The 21569-nt window shown below is 33.2% G+C and overlaps 1 long non-coding RNA gene across 3 annotated transcripts in view; it reads left to right on the top strand.

Annotated features, from left to right (window-relative positions):
• LOC145261215 (uncharacterized) overlaps positions 1-21569 on the top strand; it is a 915235-nt gene that overhangs the window by 104887 nt on the left and 788779 nt on the right. The window contains exon 1 of one of the 3 annotated variants that reach the window (XR_013864424.1): positions 16994-20205. The exons of the other annotated variants lie outside the window; for them this stretch is intronic. This is a non-coding gene — a long non-coding RNA (uncharacterized LOC145261215). Of the gene's footprint in view, positions 1-16993; positions 20206-21569 lie in introns of those variants that run through there. 3 annotated transcript variants of the gene reach the window in all.

Here is a 21569-nt window from a genome sequence, read left to right as displayed (position 1 = left end):
AAATAGCGTTCGAATGTTGGATATGGTAAACGTGGTGATGACGAGGGTGAGGTTACAAAGGTGTTTAGCTGTGAAATACAATATTGGTATCCGCAGGTAAAACTGTAAAATATGACTGGTGAGGAGTCTAGTTCATTTTTTTTTTTTGCTGTAATGTTAACAGGATGAATTCATTAGGAAGAAAGAAAATTAAATATTAAAAAAAATAAAGATGGCCGCTGTTTTATCTGCTTAAGATAGTGCAGAATATTGAATTAGATAAATACGTAAAAAGTAAAAAAAAAAAAAATTAAATTGATAATAATGATTATTTTTAAAGTCCATTTGCAAAAAGTGATAAATTCCATTTTTTTAAAATTCAAACATCAGCTATAAAAGGGAAACTATATTAAACATACACTTGTACTAAAGGCGTATTTTAATGAAACAGTAACAAACTATGCCCGTGTCAGATAATTATATGTAAAACATGATTTCAGGTTAACTCGAGTGTTTAAATGCAACATTTTTTGTAGTGATAGTTTCGTAATTTTAAATATGGCGTGTAGAGGGTTTCGATCACGAGTTCCAGGAATGTAAGTTATTAGTTTTTAAGGATATGTTCACGGCAGTTTTTTTTCTTTGTTTTACTGTGGGGTGTTTTATAATGGAATAAGTATTTCTAGGGTGAACCGGATTCAGAGAAATACTTCAGTGAAAAAGATTTGCAAATTTCATAAAAAAAAATGCGAGAATTAACGAGAGAAACTATCATATGACAACCTAAATAAAATAATGAATTAAGAACGCATATATTCACAAAAGAGACAGTTTATGTGTGTTTAAATGAAAGTTTACAGCAATAGAGAAAACATTGAAAGTTCGTGTATATTTTTAGAGCTTTTGTAAATACAAGAGGGATTCATTAGCCGAGATCATAGAAGAAGTCTGGATCGATTAATTAAGTGCAGTGATTTTCAGGAGTCAGTAAAATTGTATTTAACACTTCTGTGCTCCATTATGTAAATTATAATTCATAGAAGGTTTTTTAGAAGAATTGACGTTCATTTGTTTTTATTTTATAATTGGAGTTAGGTGAAAAATATTGGATTATTTCAAGGAATAAAGTGTATACAGATTTGCAGGCGATAATGGTGCCATGAGTTGTGTGTGACTGTATATTCGTTAATATTAGTTAACCTGAGTGGAAGGAAATGGGGCATCAAGCGACATAGATCCGCAATTTTGGATCGTTTGGCCACCCCCCTGGTTTATTGAAGAAAATATAGCTTTCAAAGGGTTTAGGTAGCTTCCAGATGCGTAATATTTGCGCGAGGTTTGTCCCAAAGGTGCAGTCGACAACTCCATCCTTGTTTCAGATTATTTTACCAAGATGGGCATAAATCAAGTTCCTTACTCCCTCTTATTGTCCAGACCTTGCTTCTTGGTACTTTTGGTTATTTCCTAAGCGCAGGGAAAACCTTAGAACTGTCATTATGAGGCAATTAAGGGGATAAACAATGGCTAACACTATAATTATTACATAAAACGACTTCATGGAGCCTTTCAGAAATTATTGGAACGATACAATAAGTGCATTACATCCGGAGAATATTACTTCGAAGGGGACAAGAATTTCATGTGTGTACTACTAATAAAAGTCATCATGCAAAAAACGCCTGGAAACTTATTGAAAGGAAAAAAACTTGTAGAAACCATCCCTGGTTTATTGAAGAAAAATATGGTTTTCTTAGAAGTGAACGCCAGTGGAATTGTCTTCCGTTTCCCTGCTTTCCAGCTGAATGCAATCCGATTGTCTTCAACTCCAATGTAAACAAGTTCTTGATGAGCTGTTTCACTTATGTTTACAAATTTACCGAATTTCCATTACTAAAGATTACTATATTGTCTAAGTATCTACTGTACACTCGTAACCCTTATCCTCAAGTGGGCTCTAGGCCTTGATAAGTGGTGATGCCTATGTAAAAAAGAAAAAAGAAAAAAAATCCCTATAATTTTCACAATATCACCGTGTTTATATCGTGTTCATTATTTTCTATTAATTAACGGATCGAAAATTTTATCAGTATGATGGGCCCATCCGGGAACGGATATTTCAACTAGTCTATCGTAGAATTCATTATTGATGATTTCGATTCGTACTTTGGCGGATATAAAAAAACTAAATAAACAAACTCACCTCCGTGATCCACACACATTTTCTCATTGCTGCAGAACTGTTCCGTCTCTCCCCAACGGATGACTCGAGCAACGCATTTCATCAACCCGCCCCATCCTCGTCCAACACCTCCAACCTATTAATGAATCAATGAATGGAAATCAATTAACGTGTTACACATTTCTCTGGGGAAATGATTCAATGCGTTTTTGCTTTTCTTTTTTTTTTAGGTGAAATGATAAAGTTATGGATGAAGAAAACGGTGACGAAGAAGTTGGAAGAAGTATAAGAAGGAGAAAAGAAGAAGAAAAAGAAGGACGGGATAATGTTGGGGAAGATGTGGAGGAATAATAGAAATAGGAAAGGGATGGAGGTAGAGGTAGTAAAAGAATAGACAGAGAAAGGGGGTGAAACTTCTAACTTTACAACGCGCTGACCCTCACATCGCTACAATTGATATGACTGGTTCTCTTCTAAAAAAAAAACAAAAAACAAAAAACAAAAAAACAGCTAACTTCTGCGACTTACCTTCATCTGTGACCGGAAATAGAAGGTTTGCACAAAATAAATCGACCTTTTGCAGAATACTATTTGAATTTTGAATACACAAACACACACACACACACACACCTATACATATATATATATATATATATATATATATATATATATATATATATATATATATATATATAAACAAAAAACTATATGGTTTGGGAATCGGTAGTAGAACTAGCCCAAGTGTGTTTGCGGTATTATGGTGAATGAGAAAGATAGCTAAGACCAGGATAGACAAGCAAAGATACAATAGCAGGGATGACCATGGACCCCAATTCTTAAGTGACCATTGTGCCTAACATATTTTTGTGAATTTTACGATATCAATATATATATATATATATATATATATATATATATATATATATATATATATATATATATATATAAGTCAATCTGTTGACAGAAGGTATCTCGCTCCAGACGCAATACTCTACATGCATAACAGCCAAATACGCTCTAAAATGAAGACCTCTTGCCACATCTCAGAAAAAGATTTCCGGATTACTCTACCATGCCTTGACGGAGTTTAAAATCGGCTTCGAAATTTGAAAAGCTTCTCTCCCACAGTAAAGACGTCACGAACCTGTTTCTCTTTACGATTTTTTCACAGCAAGTGCTCGTCAAAGCTCCATTTAATAGCTTCATAAATCGTTTACAATGACTCATTAAGCTACAACCGCTACCAACAAATTCCCTTACTCTCTATCAATGCTTAAACGGAAATCCCATAAACATGGCATTTTTGTCCTAGAACTGCCGGTGTGTGGACCTCTGTTCCATTTACTTGCTTCCCGGTTGACTACAACATGTCTATCTAGAAGTGCAATGTGAATAAATACTTCCTATCCACGTTCTCTAAAGTAGTCCAATTCTGTTCAAGTCACACCAAAATCTATCACTGAGTTGTAGTCGGACCGACCGCCTTAGACTGATTCAGCATTATCCCCGAGTGGCCTCCGGGTCTCGATAAGTGACGACCCCTTTGTTAAAAGAAAGGAAATAAAAGAGGAAAATATAAGCAAAAGCAGCACTATCAGAAATTAGTGGAATAGGAAGGGGAGAAGAAAACACTATAGTAGTAGTATTAGTAATATTTGTAGCAGCAGTAGTAGTAGTAGTAGCAGAAGTAGTAGTTAGCAGTAGTAGCAGTAGTAGTGGTAGCAGAAGTATTATTATTATTAGAAACGCAGTAGTAGCAGCAGTTGTAGTACTAGAAGCAGCAGTTGTAGTAGGAGCAACGGCAGCAACAGCAGTAGTAGTAGTAGTAATAGTAGTAGTAGTAGGCTATAATAGTATGCTGACAAGAATTGGGAAGATATCGACAAAAGATAAGATAACAGGGACATGATGAAGAAAAAAAGTGGAAGAGGGAGGAGACGGAAGAGGACAGAATGATAAGCAGTAATGGAAGAAGATGAAAAAAAATGGGGAAAAAGGGGGAGGGTAGAAAAAGAGATATTCAGCAAAAGACACGGATAAGGAAAAGATGAACAAAATAAGGAACAAAGAAGATGTGAAGTAAATATCAGAAGAATGAAAAAGGAGACGAAAAAGAAGAAGAAAAAGAAGAAGAAAAAGAAGAAGAAAAAGAGGGGGAAAACGAAAAAGAAGAAGAAATAGTTGTTGAAGTAGAAGACTCCTGGCAAAAGCAGGATATGCAAAACGTAAACAAAAAAAATCAGTGTAGGAGAAAAGTAGTAGTAGTAGTAGTAGTAGTAGTAGTATTAGAAAGAAGATAAAAGTGAAAAAGGAAGAAAATGTAGGGGAAAAAAAGTTGCCGAAGAAGAGCAAGAAAGAGCATCGTGAAAACAAATGAAACAAAGAAGAGGTTGAGGAATAAGAAGTAAAAAAATACGTGAGACAGAAACGAGGTGCGAATAACGAAAAAGTTCGAGAGGAGAAGGCGAAAGAGAGGGGAAGTCGAAGAACCACAGGAAGAAGAAAAAGTCGCGAAAGTAGAAAAGAAAAAAAAAATGAAGAAAAAAAAAGATACAACTGTAGAAATTCGTAAAAAAAATGGATTAATACGAAATATAGAGGAATTAAAAAAAAACACACACAAAAGAAACAGTACAAACCAATCGCTAAATAATCGTAGAAATAGCAAAAAAATAAAATAAAAATAATAACAATCGAAATTATTGGAGTTTCAAATATTACGGGAAAATACTAATCTCAATTTATCGATAAAGAATATGATCAAGATGCTAATTAGACGAAAAATAATCGATCCAATTTATTTTTATTAAAAAAAGAAGAAAAAATTGCGATGCTGGAGTTCCATGTTAAATTGGGATGAGGCTAATTGCATTTTGTATGGCAATAAAACATCCGTTATAGCTCGAACGAAGTGACATATTGAAGAATAATATAATTTACGACACATCGTTATTATTATATTATCATTCTTCGTTATTATTCCTTTTAAAGCTGATTAGGATTGAGGGGTTACTTCCAATGACGGATTCCCATTATCGAAGTCAAGCGACGGTTTGTGGTTTTGAATTGGACGTGAGTTACGACAAGCATAAATAACTCAAACCAGGAGAATCTAACAAATGAGAAAAAAGATGGGAACCTGGTCTGAAATCAAACGAGAAAATGCTTTTTGAAAATATAAGAGTGGGAGAACTGACGGATACTTCATACCGAAATGTGATGGACTAAAAAAAATATTTCTTAAAACGTCATAATTCTTCAGCCAATGTCAATTTAAAAGAAATTTGTAGAGTATTTGCATTTATGAAAGAAGAAAAACAAATCAAGATATTACCTATAATAGTAATTCCGAAAAACTTTGAAAAAAATAGGAGAAATGGGAATGAGAGGAATGATTGAAAAGATACAACGAATAAAAATACTGAAATATTAAGGAAAACCCTTGAATGCAGAAACTAATACACATAAGTCACACGCATCGACTACTGCAGAGACAAAACATGAAGAAACGTTACATGGAACCAGGAACATTGAAGATGCATATCCATAAGTTCTCTATCCCGTCCCCCATCCTCTCCTATTTTCCCTCTCCCCCAAAAAGAATGATGCCAAATAGCCGAGAAGGGTCAAGGAGGATGGAAAGACCGAGGAGAGAGCACTGACTAGACCTCCGCTGGACAAGTGTGAAGAAAACTGGGTCCTCGGGCATGCTTATTGCCACTCAAATTCCAGTGCTAGCGAGAAATCAATAGCAAGCGGCTGTTGCGATAATGTAAATTTATTTGGAAATGATATCGCAGGAGGTGGAAAGTACTGGAAAAACTGGGGAAATTTGTTGTCACCCAGCTTCCAAGGAACACCACCAGTTGTTTGCAAAGAAATATCCTTTATGACCTGTGTGAAAGCCCCTCGTGATCCACTACTACTACTACTACTACTACTACTACTACTACTACTACTACTAATAATAATAATAATAATAAGCTAACCTCCTGCACCCCCCAAAAAAATAAAAGGGCCAACGTCAACTTACACTACATCACATGGAGAATCAAGCAAGGAGAATAGAAAAACCTAGGAGAGAATACACTAACCAGACTTGGACTAGATGAGTGGGAGAGAGAACTAGTAGCTTATGACGGCTTAGTGCCATCCAAATTCCACTGTAGGTCAGTGATCGTTCTAAACGAGAAATTAATGGTAAAAGGCTGTTGAAAAGGCAAATTAATTTGCAAGGGTGATCCTTAAGAGTCGGATAGTACTAGAAATTTGAGGAGAGTAGTTGTAACACAGACTCAAAGGAACGTCACGAGTTGTTCTCAAACACAAATCTTGCAGGATGGCCAGTGTGAAAACTCCTAGCGAATAATAATAATAATAATAATAATAATAATAATAATAATAATAATAATAATAGTAAGAAGAAGAAGAAGAAGAATAAGAAGAATAAGAAGAATAATAATAAGAAGAATAGTATGGAATCAGAGGAATAGCTGCAAAAATACAACGCCTAACGATAATGAAAACGACTGAAATATTAAGGAAAACCCTTGAATGCGGAGAATAACACAAGACAATATAACGAAGAAGCGTTACAGGGAATGAAGAACACCGAAGCTGCAGATCTACATGTTCTACACCCGCCCATCATGCATCTCTCCATTGTTTCCCCACCGTCTCCCCCAAAAAACAAAAGTGATAACAAAGAGCCGAGAAGGGTCAAGGAGGATGGAAAGACCGAGGAGGGAGCACTGGCCAGACCTCCGCTGGACAAGTGCGCATAGAACTGGAATCTTGGGGAGGCTTAGTGCCACTCAAAGTCCAGTATCAACCAATGGTCACTGCCAGCGAGATATCAATAGTAAGAGGCTATTGCGATGATGCAAATTTATTTGCAAATGCTATCGAAGGAGGAGCAGAGAGCTGGACGTCTGGGGAGACTCAGCTTCCATAGAACACCACAGGTCTCCAATCAGATCGTTTGCTGACTCGTGTGAAAGCTCCAGGTGAGCCGTCAATAATAATAATAATAATAATAATAATAATAATAATAATAATAAAAATAATAATAATAATAATAATAATAATAATAGTAATAGTAATAATAATAATAATAATAATAATAGTAATAGTAATAATAATAATAATAATAACAATAATAACAATAATAATAATAATAATAATAATAACAACAATAACAACAATAATAATAATAATAACAATAACAACAATAACAACAATAACAACAACAATAATAATAATAATAATAATAATAATAATAATAACAATAATAATAATAATTTATATTGATGTCAATATAAAAGATGGAGACACTGCGAAGGCGCTCTTGTCCTACACTGGAATAGATGTAAAATCTACGAATTAGACCACAATAAGAAAAGGTATGAGCATACACTGTAAGTGGTTCATGGAAAACGACAATGCCAAACCTCTTTGATATATGCGCATGCAGACTAATAAGGTTCTTGAACATCCCAAACCTGACATAATTTTACTAAATAAAAACAAGAGAACTTGCTCAATCATTGACGTAGCATGTTATTTCGATACTAGAGTGTACGAGAAAGAAAAAGAAATAAATATCAAGACCTGAAATGACTCTGGAAATGTAAAAAAAAGTCAAAGTTATTCCCATTGTAATTGGAACACTTGCGACCATAACAAAAAGCCACCATAAATGGCTTAAGCAGATTGACGAGACAATTTCTTTTCCAATTTTACAAAAGCCTTGCCTGTTTGGAACAACGAAAGTGTTTATGTATAATAATATGGAATCAAAGGAAATGACTGGAAAAATACAACGAACAAAAATCATGAAAACAGCTGAAATACTAAGAAATACCCTTGAATGTGGAAACTAACAGACAATAGCATGAATTTTCTGTCTTAAGCTGACTCGGAAAGAGACACAGAAAATCTTATATTTGTTGCTCAGGCACAACTACTAAATACAAATGCAATAAAAACATCTATGCGAAGGACTGTTCTGATAAGTGCAGGTTGTGTGGTATATCTATTAAACAGTGTCACATATTGTTAGTGCGTGTTCTGTACTTGCTCAAAAAGAATATACATATCGCCATGACAAAGTGTGTACTAACCTGCACTGGTGATTGTGCCAAAAGTTGGAATCCAAGTGACGGACATATTATACCAACATCACACAGAAGGGGTAGTGTAAAGTGAGGACGTTAAGATTCTCTGGGATTTCGTGATTCAGTATGACCGAGAGATAATGTTTACATGTCAGCTTAATCTTTAGACAGCTGCTTCCGGTACCATCTGTAAGAGCTATATCTCGGATGTATACTATTTAAAAATTCGAAAAAAAATTGTCAATTATTTCGTATAGAAATAGAGTTTTTATATGAAACCAGGGTCAGTAAAATCGCCTCTTCCTAAACGATTTTAACAATTGCTCATGTGTCAAGCATTGTTTGATTTAATTTAAAGAAAATAATTTTCAACGTCATTCTACAATCAGCGATGTAGACTACTAAATTAGGAGATTGTCCTATAACCATTAGATTTGAGTTTCGCTTATACATACCGGTTGCCGTTTTTTATTGCATTTAAACACAGCTGTATTCTAAAGTCCTTATTTTACATTTTACATGTTTGTTTTTTTGTCATGGATTCCTTTTTTAGGATTTCGGCACGCTGAGTCTCTTTCTACATTTTTACTGGTGTTTCCCATTCTGCTTCCAACGGGCTAGACAACTCCTTAGCTTGACCTCTGCTAATATACCGAATTTACTTACTTTCTACGTGTAAATTCAAAATTCATTATGTCATCACTACAAGTAACATAAAGATACTTGCTGGGTCACGTATCTTTGTTTATTTATTTTATATTGGACTTAAATTCTTGACTAAATATTCCACATTTTCCAGAATCTAATTAGTTTATTTTTCTAAAAATAATAATCGACCAGGTTTCTCGGCTTTGCCCGGCATGCTAATATAAGACTATATTAGGACGTAATGCCGCATGCGACAATAACGTTATTTTCTACTGCATATGATGAAGGAGAATTATAGACACAGCAAATGTGATATTATATATGTCTTAGCTTTTGTTCGCAATGAGCCTCATTTAATCTAAAATCCAATAAAAATGTAATGGGAGTTCAGAACCACATACAAACAAAATGAAGATTAAGTATTCATTAGACTCCGGCAAATTATTTATCTGTTTGATGCCTTTGGTTTCCATAGGTGTTGTTTTACATTTGAATATAGAGTGACTTGTCAAATCTTTTCCTGCAACCATATTAAAAGCATTACTGCGAAATGAAACACTGCCAGCCACGCTGCTCTAAATTGCACTGCGATCATAACCCAGTTCTCAGCATTAATTTCTATAATTTAATAAAAGAAATCGTGATGATTCTGTGTTATGTCTAAATTGTTATGTTTTGCAAACATTAGACATTTCTCAGGTAGAAGTTTTAAAGACAGTATTGGGCACCGAAAGATGCCGAATGCTGGAGGCACAAAACGGTTCCGGTTAGCATTAAAATATCTCGCTGAGTAGAGGAAAATAGAAAAAAGGTCGAACTCTAAAAATGCCTTGAATAAAATAATTGCCGAAAAGATCAATCATTATATATATATGCTGACTAAATCATTATATATATATATATATATATATATATATATATATATATATATATATATATATATATATATATAACTTTCTTGAAGTTTTACATTTGGATTTTACCGTCACTGGATTTTTTATCTTCCACCAGACTATCCATTCATGTGAAATCATGTTTTTCTTTACCATATTCCCTCTGCTTCACTTTTTTTTTGTTTTCAAATAAGATCTTTGACTTACTTGTTGTTTCATCAAATACTTCTGCATGCAAAATCCGATCGCGCATTTTGCTAATTCCTACCCTCTGATGAGAAGGAGAGTATTTCTTCGAAACTCCGCGGATTAAGGACTATCCATTTATCTAGTGTTTCCTTTTCAGATTAAATATGTTTTTAACTCATTTCAAAGTGTTTCTTAACATATTTTATTAACTGTTTGCTCATATATATATATATATATATATATATATATATATATATATATATAATGATGTGTGTGTTACCTAAATATACGCAAAGATGGATATATTTTGCGTCTATTTATTTAGCTTTTCTCGTTTAAGCAAACATCATCACTAACACACATTCACACACACACACACGTATATATATATATATATATATATATATATATATATATATATATATATATTAATGATTGGAAGATAAATATTTTTTTCCGATTCCGATGCAATTACTGATTCCTTACTAAGCTCTGAATCTGTACTGAATTCCTGATTCCGACACAATTATCAATTCTTTATAAAACTCTAAATAGTCATTTATAGAGTATGTATTCCCCCACCCCGCCAAAAAAAAAAAAAACAACAAAAAACAAAAACTAAAACAAAAACAAATTTTTAATATGTCGCTATTTTTTAAAACGTAAAATAAATAATTGTGAGCGAATATATATTGGTTTTAGTTTTACCGGTTATCTAAAATCAATAAATGTTTATAATACTCGTTATTACAGACAGTGGAAGATTGTATTTAAAACAATGTCGAATAAAAAAAGATAATAAACAGAATAATTTTTGACACGATTTTATTTCGATTTCCTTATCACACAAAGTTCCGATTCTTCAGATTCCTGAATCCGATTCCGATTAATCGTCCCAACACTGATATATATATATATATATATATATATATATATTCTTGGAATGACTATGTATATATATATATATATATATATATATATATATATATATATATATATATATATATATATATTGTTGGGGGTTTTTAACCTTTAAAACTACACAAAAAAGTATCATTCGTTAGAAAACCATTTAGTCAGTGAGTCATTTAATCACCTGCAATAACTGCATAAACTTGTTCTCTCCAATTAACTATAGTACCAGTAATATTTTTTTTAAGGAACAATCAGTTGTTTACCAGGAAACACTGTTTTGGGAATTTAAAAACAAAACAGTATATTACATCATGGCTTCCCAGTAGTCTTGATAAAAGACCACCTGTATATATATATATATATATATATATATATATATATATATATATATATATATATATATATATATATATATATACAGGGTGTCCACAAAGTCTGACTACTTAATGTAGCCAGACTTTGTGGACACCCTTTAGATTATGTACCCAGACTTTCTGGGCAGCCTTTAGATTATGTAGCCAGACTTTGTGGACACCCTGTATATATATATATATATATATATATATATATATATATATATATATATATATATATATATAGATATATATATATTATGTTTGGGCAATCTTTGGTCATTTAAAATAACTACTTTTATTTGTATTTGCGGTATGAGTTATCCTTGAAAATGTAATAAAGTTTTATGTACCAATTTTAATTTTTATTATCTATTCATGATTTGTTTCCTCTTAGAATTTGATACCATCTTGATATGAGTAAAAAAAATTATAGTCGACTCAGTTCATATCTCCAACTGAGGAAAAAGTAGATGATGCCATTCCGTAAATGCAAACTGCTTTAAGGGAACTCGAACTTTATGTAAGCACTTTATAGGAATAAACGCAGGAAACAAATTCGACGGGAGAATACATAATTGAATGTATAATAGAAATTTTTTTTCATCTCTTTCCCTATCTATAAAACAATATTCTCCGCGAAAATAATTGGTCATTGAACGATTTCAAATTAGTATGTGTTATTCAATAAAGCTATATATTTTATAGGTGAGGGTACATACGTATATATATACTATTCATATATTATTTAAATAATTTAGGTATGTTACATCCTCTTTGACTATATTTTGCCAAAATAACCGCTCCTCTCATGTAATGTGTCATTTTTAGCGTGTTTTGTTTTTGCTTTTGAAAAAGCCCTTAAAACAATGGGCGAAACGTTTAGTTATTTGCTCTTCCTCTACCATTTGTAATTCTTACTTTTTTATACATAAATATTTAAGCCTTTCCAAGTAAGACCTAAACAACCCTTGTTTCGACCGATCAATAGTTTATTCTTAATAGCTGGTTAATCATGTTATTGAGTGTTCTCTCGTCCGGTTCAGTTCTTTTATGATAATTGTAATATCGTCTAGAAATATCACAATTGTTACATTCACATATACTGATTTAGAAGTTTAAGAAAAATAACTTTTGATATTTCGCCATCTTTCACGCCTCAGATAAATAATTATACATTTTTACATTATGAATATTTGACAAGTTTTAATTAATTTAAATACCCCACCTATGTTTTTACACGTTCAATGAAAACAAATATTTATATTACACAATTTTGAATCTTATAAATTGTTTTCGTTATGCTGGGTACTGCATTATTATTATTATTATTATTATTATTATTATTATTATTATTATTATTATTATTATTATTATTATTATTAATGTAATAATAATAAGAGGAAGAAGAAGAAGAAGGAGAAGATGTAAAAGAAGAAGAAGACTTATAGCAGCGCGAGACACGGAAAAAATCAACAAAACAGAAAACAGAGAGACAAAGGATAAGAAAAGAGCAACAACTACATAGAAGATTCATAAGGATGACAAAAGATGAAAATAAAGAAAACATCTGGACATGGATGCAAAAAGGACACATAAGCCAAGAAACTGAATCCCTAATAACTGCAGCACAAGACAACTCGACAAGAACCAACCATGTCAGACGATAAAACATATAATAAGTGAATGCAGCACACTGGCACAAAGGAATACAAGAACAGACACGACCAAGTTGAAAGGGTAGTACACTGGGAATTATGCAAACAACTGTATAGCGAACGCACAGACAAGATGTACAAACGAAAACCGGCCACAATACTTGAAAACGAGAATCACAAAGTCCTATGGGACATGGATATACAAACTGATTAACCCAATAAAGCAAGAAAACCGTAATAATCAACAAGGATGAAAAATTCTTTCAAATCGTAGACTTTGTTGTTACAGCTGACCACAGGGTGAATATTAAAGGAAAGGAGAAACAGAGTAAATACATATAGGTAGCCAGATAGCTGAAAGAGATATGGAAGATGAAGAGAATCAAAATAATCCTGAAAAACATTGAAAAAAAATGAGAAAATTGGAATCAAAGGAATGACTGGAAAAATACAACGAAGAACAATCATGAAAACAGCTAAAATATTAAGAAAAAACCCTTGAATGTGGAAACTAACACATAGGAGCAACAAGTGCGGTCCAGACAAAATGCTTCAAAGGCAAAACAGGAAATAATACATAGAACCAAGAACACTGAAATCGCATATCTATAAGTTCTCTAACCCAAACGACCCCCCCCCAAAAAAGAGCGAGACTAAATAACCAAATAATCAAGGAGGAATGGAAAACCGATGAACTGACCATACCTCAGCCGAATAAGTGTGTAAAGAACTGGGACCCTGGGGAGCCTTATTGATACTTAAATCCCAGCAAAGACCAATAGTTGTTGCCAATGAGAAATCAATGGCAAGCAGCTGTTGCGATAATGTAAATTTATTTGCAAACGTTATCAAAAGAGGTGAAGAGTACTGGACACCTGAGAAGACTTGTTGTCACTCAGCTTCTAGTGAACACAACAAACTGTTTTCAGGGAAAGATCTCTGAAGACCTGTGTGAAAGCTCCTTGTGAGCTGATAATAATAATATAGCGCGTGTGTTATTTTTGTGTCACGAGTACATCTTTTTTTTCTGAGTGACTGTCGTTTAATTGTTATGACCTTCCATTTCTTTGGAATTCATAAGTTTACCAAGAATTCTTTATACGTTTTGGTTTCGTCGTAGATAATATTTTTTGTTACGTTAGTAAACATTTCTCAGTAGTTTAATTAAGAACATTTTATTATAAGTTATAATTGACTTTCTGTTTTTTAAAACTTATTATCCCTATGTATAATAAAAGTCTCGTAGTTTTCTCCTCTTGACCAAAATACTGTAGGTTTCAACAATATATGCCACACACAATTTTCTTATGTCTTGTCCATTAGCCACTATCTTATGAAACTTTATAAAGGGTTTTCGTACACACCCAGATGTTCATTTCTTCCTAGGATCTACACCAGCACGATCGCCTTGACCTACAGTCCCTATTTTTATCCCTATTTTCTGGAATCCTGTTACTGATCCTCATAAACAGCGCGGGGATTTATAAACATACTATGAATACTGTGGTTACAACCTTTGTAACTGATTCTTAAACTAATAGCCCAAACGTTAAATTTCCGTCCGTCGATTCAAAATATAATAAATTCTCCCTTATAACATTTATGCTATTCTAATTGGCTTAGATCGGACCGATCCCTTATTCCAGAATACAATTCTATAAACTTAAACGACCATGCAAGCAAGCCGTTATCAAATATGGTGACTACCGTTATAGGAGGCTAGAGTTTTACATTAAATAAAGCGATTACTGAGCCTCAACGAAGTTGCTTGCTTCTTATTCCCTCTCCCTCTCCTTCTCTCTCCCATTCTATTCCTCTCGCTCTTTCCACATGTGATGAGAGGTAGAGAGAAAAAGTGAGAGATAGACAGAGGTAAAGTCAGATTAAGAGACAGGGCGACAGTTACATCTATTTTGTTTACATTCGAAAAAATGTACCGAAGCGCGCGCGCGAGAGAGAGATAGAGTGAGAGATAGAGACAGACAGACATACATACAGACAGACAGACATAGATAGTGTGAGAGAGAAAGAGACAGACAGACCATTTCTAAATTTGTTTAGAGGGAGAAGGAGAAAGTGAGAGAGGGATAGAGTCAGATCAAGAGACGAAGCAACAGTTATATATATATATATATATATATATATATATATATATATATATATATATATATATATATATGTGTGTGTGTGTGTGTGGTGTGTTTACAGTTGAAAACTGTACCGGAACAGGAAAAAGATAGATAGATAGATATACAGAGAGAGAGGGTGAGACTGAGAGACTGAGAGACTGAGAAAGTTTAAAACTACGTAATGTATTGACGTCATTGTTTTCTTTAAATAGAAAAAAACAGACGTTGTTTCGATACCGTCGTCCTAGCACAGTGGATAACGGGCCCACATTATAACCTATGGGTTTCACGTTCGTGCCCCACCAAAGGATTGTTTTTTATTATTACGTTTTAATAGTTAAACAGGATTACGTCTTGCGATAATTACGTATAACATTTCGTGTTTTTCTCCATTTTTCTCGGTTAATTTTATTATCGAATTAGAGTTTTATTGTTTTTTTCTTTTTAATTGTTTTTTAAATATCGATATTTGTTTGTTAGATGTTTTATTTTATTTTTTATTTTTTTTTTGCTTTATTTTTTATTTTTATTTAGTTTTTTTTTTGTTTCGGTGATGAGTAAAATAATTGAAACCATATATTAATTAAAAAGTAACCAGTCAACTTAACCACAGCTTCGACGGCTAAATGGATGTTTTTGGTGGACGGGGACTGACTACTGCCTCGATTTTTTCTCTTCGCATTGATTCTATTTTTTTTAATTTTTATTAATTTTTTTACGGCTGCTGGTTTCTACATCACCTCTATTTCCACACGTTCTTGACATTCAGATAGCGTTCTTACCATGAAAAGTTTGGGGTGTCTCTCCCGAAAGCCTTTCGAAATATGAGGATGTTGGGGGTTGGAAAGCAGCATTAGCAACAACAACAACAACAACAACAAAAACAAAAAAAACAATCATGCAATATTTTTTCGAGGGGGGCACGGTTCCACCGGGCAACGCCGGTTAGCGGGTACTGCTAGTTAATAAAAAGATTTTATAAGTCATTAAGAGATTATTTTAATTTCTTTTTACTATATCGTATGCTAAAAAACAGAAATAGTATAACGTATATTTTTTTAGTAAAAAAAAAAAAAGAAACCGTATAGTAAAAAAAGGCAATGTACGATTTTCTATGTGAATTAGCTTAGATATAAGATGTAAACTACATATAAATAGAGAAGAAACTCGATAGATTTTCGTAAAAAATACATTGCTTTAACGGAAAACGTGGGATGTCTGGCATTGTTATATAATTTTACTAGGGGTGGGGTAACCGGCGTTGCACGGGTTTTTAGAGGCGTGTAAGTTAAGTAATAACCCTGTTTAAATATTATAAAAACAAACAATGTTAAAACTATTAAAAAAATCGTGAAAAAAACAAAAACAATTATAAAAATAAACGTTATGCAATAGGAACGGTCCGGCGGTTCTCGGGTGTTTTAAAAATTCCAAAAAAGTTCGAGTGGGGGGGTCGAACTCTAATCATTGAGGTGGAAACGCAAAAAAATAAATAAAAATAAAATAAAAGTGATGAATTAACCCAAGGATAACTATCAATTCCGCATTTAAGTTTGTTTTGGTTTAGTTTCAGTAGTCATGCATCACACTCGAATTCTAAATGATTTTGTTTGTTTTCTCGAATTCTAAATGAATTTATTTGTTTTAATTTTAATGTAAGTGTAATGCAAGTGAATTCACAATATCGCTGCGTTGTAATAATAAATGTTAAAGAATTAATTCTTTGTGTAAAAGTGAATGTTGAGTTGAAAGCACTAATAAATAAAGGTCATAGGTAGATTTCACGGTTAGAGTCGTTAAAACCGGAAATAAGAAGTGGGTAGTCCCGCATATTGCGTCTTACACTAATTAAAAGAAAGCAAAAAGAAAATAATATTAATAATCGCGTTTTTTTTATCTTATTTATTTTTTATCTTATTATTGGAAAAATAGAAAGCATAAACTTGTACGCTTCCCAACCAGTGTTTGCTCGTACTGTTCCTTGTGAACGCATCCGCTGCGGTGTAAATGGGGAGCGGGAAAAGGAGGAATCTAATAGAGAGAAAAGCTGTTGCAACTTCCTTTGAATCTGACCGATTTTGGTAGTGGACTCTCACCGGGAAAATATAGGAATGAACCATTGTCGAGGAACCGTAGAGGTAATAGTCCTATAGCACATCTCAGATAACGTGTTACAGTTTGTACGCATTACATTTACATGTAATGTAATGATTTTTAATCCTATTAAGGTCAAAGTCGGAGGGAAAAATGAGTTCATTTTATTTATAAAGATATTATATAACGAAAGTGATAATTATCCAGCAAGTGAAAACGAAAAACGTATGACATGTTTATAAGTATCTAGGATGAACCTAAAAGTCAAGCGCAGGCGCCATTTTGATATAATCTAATGTGTGCAGTAATTTATTCACACATTCTACAAAATGTTTAAAAAGTATTATGACTAGGCAGTATACACTTCCTTTTTTTATTCAATTTTAACCCAAACAAGGCACAGTGCTACTTTTAAGCAGGCTGCTACTATCTGGGATACAAGCTGCAGGGATATTATGAAAAGATATGAGTAGCAAGATGTCGGTTCACATTACACTTGAACTTCTGCATGTCAGTACAATTGGGAAAGCAGAATCCAGGAAGTGAGATGCAAAGTCTAGCAGTTCTGGAGAAGCAGCTATTCAAGTAGAAGGTTTTTTTTATACCTAGGGGTCTCTACTGTGAAGGGATTGGATTTTGCTACTGTCACTTTGTCGAGTATGTTCACGTCGAAGGCTTTTTTACACCTAGGGATATCTACTGTGAAAGGGTGGGATTTAGCTGCTTGTCAGGTTTGTCAGGCGTATTCACGTCGAGGGGGTACAAGTGCTTGTAGTTCGTCAGAGCATTCACCATTAAAGTACTTGTAGAACAGACAGAGGGATGTAACATTTCGTCGATGGGACAGGAGCTGAAGCTTACATGACAGTCCGGGACTATCAGGTTTGCGACTTTCTTTTGAGAAACAAGTGACAGATACACTAGCCCAAATGTAACAACAGTACTCCATACATGGGCGAATGGTGGCCTTGGATACTTTAAGGTGTAAGTAGTTTCCTAAATAAAATATTCCTATATTGGCTTATTCTTCGAATACATTCACGACCTCATTAAAAATATAATTTAAAATACGGCTGTATTAATTTCATTTACATCTTCGTGCAGTAAGTTCCAAATAGTAAGGGCTAAAACGAAATAATAAAAGTGTTTAAAAATAATTGTCTCCGTTGGGAAAATAGCACAGAGATGTCATTCGAGTGAAAAGAATTAATGAATAGGGAGTTTAACGGTTCTTTGTAGGAATACGTATTTGAGAGAATCAGTTTGTACGGTATGAATGTAATAATTTTGCACGAGGATGTAATGTACGCATAGTTTATTGACGTACGCGTTAGTAAATGTTGTACGTTGTTAAATTGTTGTTTAAGACATGTTCGATTAGTTTTCTAGTCAAACTGTAGTAGGGATGGTTGTAATATGAATGAAATTATACATGTGTTTGCCTTGATTTACTCTACAATAGCTCTGTTTGATATGCATATTCAGTCATTGAGCTTAGTTTAATAACTGCATTTTTTTAGTAGTGAATGTTAATATTTTATACTAACTTTGATTATATTTGAAACTGCTATTTTTCTATTATTTAATTAAATAGGAATTATTTTGGAGATGAATAATTTGAATTATTTTTATTTAATTATTTGGACTATTATCCTTATCTTCTAGTTGTCGTTTTCACGAGGTTTCGGCCAATTATTCCTCTGACCTTCGTCAGGTTAACTGCGACAGGATAGGAATGTCGGATCCTGCAACGACATTCACAGCAATTACTGCTTTCAATAGTTGTTATCATCTCCCCACGGTTTGGCCTGCTAATCATCTGACCGGCTTTGCGTGGGATTGAAACCGCTACCTTCAAACAATGCTCAGCTGCCATCATAGATTTTTCGCATCTCTATCTACCGCGTTCCGGGCTCCGAAGGGCAATCAAGATTGGATTTTTTGGTCTTATAAATCAACTTTTTTGTATGAATCCACATTTTTAGATATTTTTTTTTGTTTATCTAATTTTTGAGTCCGTACCAATTGTTATATTATGGAATTAATTTAGAATTATTTTGGAGATGAGTAATTTGTATAAGTTTTTTCTTGGACAGTTGAAAGAAAAAATTATATAAAAATGTGGATTCATAAAAAATAAAAATCATACCTGGATTGCACTTCGCTATGCTAGTTTCTATTGCCTGTTTATATTTAACTGAAGTCTATCCGTTTGTCGTTAATTTTATTAATTATACATGAAATAAAAAAAAAATGTAATTAAGATGCCATTAAAGAATACCAGATTAATTCACCCTCCAGGTTTTATTGAAAATATGCGGATAATTAAACAAAACAAGCTAATAAAACAAACGAAAACAACAACAGCATTATTATATTTAAAAAGAAAACGATTAGAGTAGCTATTCATCAACTTTTATCCATCATTGAGCCCTTGGCTTTATGTATTTCTTTATTTACGCCACGATTCCTATACAAAACACTGATAGCCATCAAAAAGTGACACAAAAAAACAAGGTAAAAAAACAAAACATTTTATTGTTTATGATTTTAGGTTTTGTATAAAAAATAATATTCTTCGTTGATATAACAAAAATAAAGAAAATCAATCGTTTTCTAAATAGAAAATTATGAAATTAATTTGTATGACAAAAAAATAATGAACAGAAACACCAAAAAACATTATCAGTGAGAACACCGCTGATTCATTGAGTCATTAGGTTTGTTTAGCGAGAAGCTGTTTCTGACAATACTAATCTCGTATCCTCAACTTTCAGATGGTTCCTGACCCTTTTCTTTATGCACAATGCCTCCGCATGGGACAGAGTTAGACACACGGTTCGTTTTCTAACGTGGAGAAAAGCAACAAACATTTGTCACAGTCTCAAAGGATTTCTCCCTCCCGGACAGCGAACAAGAAATTGAAGTGTAGCATCCAAAGAACATACACTACACTCTGATCTTAAGAATCTTAACTCACATAAAACACTGATGTTTCTCCACACTATTCACAACAAGGAAGCTCAAGTTCGTATTAGATATAGGAATCCAGGTATGTACTAGTGATGGCACGATTCCAATATTTTTTCCCGATTCCGATACAATTGCCGATTCCGCAGCAAATTTCCGATTCAGATGCAATTACCGATTCCGATCTTTCATAAATCTCTAAATATTTAATTACAAATTGCTATTTTTTCCTTATTACCGTAAGGATACGTGTTAAATTTGCACATATTTTCTATAACGTAAAAATACACTTGTGAGAGGGTGATCTATAGATTTCAGCTGTACCGGTATTTTAAACTTCAGCAGATATTTATTATTTTATTATTACTACCAGTGTTTTTTTAAGAATCAAATAAAAAAGAAGATAATTAAAGGAATCGTTTTGGCATCGGAAAATATGCACGATTTTTTCGATTCCAATACCGATTCCGATACCGATTCTGATACGCTAAAAAGTTCCGATCCCTCCGATTCCCTATTCTGATTCTGAATAACCGTCCCAACAGAAGTATGTATGTTTTTAGACATGATACAATCTGAAAAGAAATAATTATTTTTAAATTATCAGGTATTAAATTATTTACGCTCCCACCAACTATATAATATTTTTCTCCTAGTTAAGGGCATTTGGCCTAGAGGAACGCATCGAATATTCAATTGAACATTATGAAGCCGTAAAGGGGAAAAGTGGAGAAAATATTCTCAGACATTTATTTCTGGTTAGAATCTCAAGGGTTTCTTACTAACTCGACCACACGTTATAATTCAAGGGTAGTAGAAAGTTGGTCTCTGTTTTACTTTCGCTTCCATTATTTTGCTCTTTAGTCCTCACATTCCATGAACGATGTTTCTGACAAATGGGGAAGAACTGCAGTTTCCTAGGTCAGAATGTATTCCATCTAACACTTAACCTTGCCAAGATTTTTACCTCGATAAAGTGTATTTTAAGCTCCTTACATTAAATGGCTTCATGCCTTGGCTGAGGCGACTTCATTAAAACAATATGCATGACCGCCTAATATAGTTTAGTTTTCAGACATACTCATGAATATTGGACATTATATACTTAATGTTTTAGAAGGATCTTAATGGTTGGGAGTCTTTTCCAGTTTAAGTTTAACACTGCCCGAAACATTCTAGAGTGAAGCGAGAAAATTGGTGTCATGGAAATTACAACCGGATTCCATTTCCGTTTGATAAAAAATCGGTGTTCCTTATTTTTCAGACCATATACTAGTTCGTTAGTTGTATACAGATTTCAACAGCGATAGCCGCCTTTTATTATATCTGAAAGTGACACAATGTTCAAGTCTTACTAACTCGACCCTCCGTTAGATTATAAGAACAGTGGAAAGTAGATGTTGTTTTTTCCTTTGGACATGCCTGTAACTCTCGAGTCCTTTATTT

The sequence above is a fragment of the Euprymna scolopes genome, chromosome 37, assembly GCF_053919585.1.
Source record: "Euprymna scolopes isolate OS-2025 chromosome 37, ASM5391958v1, whole genome shotgun sequence".
Taxonomy (NCBI): Eukaryota; Metazoa; Mollusca; class Cephalopoda; order Sepiida; family Sepiolidae; genus Euprymna; species Euprymna scolopes.
This window is presented reverse-complemented; position numbering and strand designations above follow the sequence as displayed.